This window comes from Dysidea avara, chromosome 2 (genome assembly GCF_963678975.1).
Source record: "Dysidea avara chromosome 2, odDysAvar1.4, whole genome shotgun sequence".
Classification (NCBI taxonomy): Eukaryota; Metazoa; Porifera; class Demospongiae; order Dictyoceratida; family Dysideidae; genus Dysidea; species Dysidea avara.
In genome coordinates this window covers 39,723,719-39,726,382 of record NC_089273.1, presented here as the reverse complement: position 1 = coordinate 39,726,382, position 2,664 = coordinate 39,723,719, and positions in this window count along the sequence as shown.

Here is a 2,664-nt window from a genome sequence, read left to right as displayed (position 1 = left end):
ACCGGCACGCAATAAGAAAGAAAGTTGCTTTTCAGGTAAACCATACATTAATCTCTTCCACAAGGGACAATTTTGTTCTAGGGCAACTATATCCAGGAATTTATTCTGTACAGTCAATGGTTCAAGAGTGAAATTCCAATAGTGAACATGAGAGGACTGTAAACTAGTACGAGCCTTGCTTTTAAAAGTAGAAGAATGGATGTTAGAAACTGAAGATTTAGCAGCAGAAAGAGCATCAAAAACAAAATCTGGTGCATCCTGAAAGACGTTAGACAAGAGAGAATGCCGCAATTCAACAATAATTGGGTCAACAGAGCGTTCAACAGCCAGGATATAAGGTAGCTTAGCAGATTCCTTGAGATGAGGCAAGAAAGGAAGGTTTAAAACATCAGGATGGAAAACAGTTCCTGGAGTGCAATTACGAGGTAAATTTAGCCACTGTTTCACAAACCTCAGCACAGATGATTGGGCAGATTGAATGGATGACATTGTAAGCCTCTCCACAGCAATATGAAAGTGAAGAACAGATGTAACAAAGTTTTTAAGGATCCACACTTTGTATTCCCCTCTAATAGAACAGTTGTCAATACACTGGAGATACAATAAGATTTGCTGTTTGATGTTGTCAGAGGCCAGATTACAAGTAGCAGTGGGAGAAATACCAATTGTCTTGCCTAGAAATTTCGTACAGTTAATACTACAGATATTGATAGTATTACCATTAGACATTGAGAACTCTGTAGTGGGCATGACACGATGGCCATTAAAATGAAGGGATATGCATTTGGAAGGTTGAAACTCAAAGCAGATATCAGCAGCTTTCAGCACTAATGAAGTAAGAGCTTGTTGATGTGTTTGTCCTCAGTCTATAATTCTGTGAGTCTATAGCTAATTCTAAAGAAGAGGTGCATGTTGGTGACAGGGCCTGTGAAAACAGGGTATGTGGGCACAAACCACACCCTGTCATGCTACAGGTTATATCATCTCAGTAGAGTATTCATTAGATGCCTGAAGATTGCATTGCCATTGCACAAGTTACGTATGAGTGGCCTATAGTCACAAAATGAACTATTACATAGCCGTTGTAGCTTTCGTACATATGGGATTATTAACACTAAAACTGAAAACATTAAGCTGTAATAAATAATACTTTGCATCATGGTATGGCAAGAAAGAGAAGTCGGTTAACTAGTAGTCTAGTTCATACTTCTGTTCTAATCAGCTTGAGAAAAAAAAATAAAATAAAAACTGAAAAAGCAAAAAGAGCGTGCAGGAGTAACCCTCCACTGCTTCAAAGACCTTCAATAATGAGAGGAATTATAGTGAAACTTCACCACTAGTTCATTGTCTTGTGTACTTTTTGAGGAGTTAAGGGAGGAGACTGGCCCATTCCTAGCCTGGGTTCGAACCCTGCCAGCACCACACTGACTGCTTTCACAGCCAGCTTACCTCGACACTAGACACTAGTGACACGCTCGGAAAGCAAGCAAATTTAAGAGCTATTTAAATGCAAAGTTGGTAGCTGCAGGGTGAAAAAAAATTCAACTAAAATAGCCACAGCTGGGAATCGAACTCGGTCCGTGATCTGACCTCCCGTGATAAACACAATGGCTAACGTTTGCACCACGACGAAGTCACATCATAAGGATTTATTTCTATGGTATATACATATTGGATGCAGTAAGCTAGTGAGTCAAGCCAGTTTACAATTAGCTAAAGCCTTGTGACTCAGTGAGGCAAAGCTACTAGTAAATCTGCTGAGCTGGGAGGACTGAGTCAAGCCAGCTTACCTTCAGTTAAACAGCCTTGTCTGTTTAACTGAGCGGTGGCTAGCTAATTGCTGGCCTTCCATGCAAACTGATTGAATGTCATTTGTCATTACTGCTATTATTGTGTACACACACACAGCATGACAGTAGCCTACACTGGTTTGTGCGCAGAGTAGCTATGTTGGAAGTGTAGACTGTTTAGAGGAGGCTATATGGCCAGCTAGCCACTTGATCTAGAGCCGCCAGGAGTCTAATGCCTGAAAGAGGACCAGCTCATGCAGTGCTGTTAAGATACTATGATATTTCAACCACTTCTAAAATACTGATTCAGGCATAAGTCAGGACATCAATATTGGTTCTTGTAACTACGTATAATATACGTAAATCATGATCCGCAGGATTAGCACCTCTAAGTGACTGCTTATTAATGTGCATGAGCCAATCATGTGTGATGTCATGCATTTGAAGTGGAATAGCACAAACCCCCTATAGTTTTGTTTGGCACTTAGCTAGTACACATGTAACCTACCATTTGAGGTGGCCTTGTTAATGAGGTCTAATGTAACCTACCATTTGAGGTGGCCTTGCAACCTAGCTATAATTATGCATGTCCTTTTAAAAAGTGTCAACGATTCTATGTATATATCATTCCTTTTACACACAACAGAAATACAGTTTGATCTTAGGTTAAAACAGCATGTAACACTTTCACACCTCAGATCAAAGGAATTCTTTATGCTACAAATGTGATGTGGCACACTTAGCAGTGCAACATCTAGATGCAACATCCACTAGCCATTTACTGACAACAACTAGCCATGTAAAATGTATTTCTAGCCAACTAGCCATCTACTGACAACAACTAGCCATTTACTGACAACATCCACTAGCCATG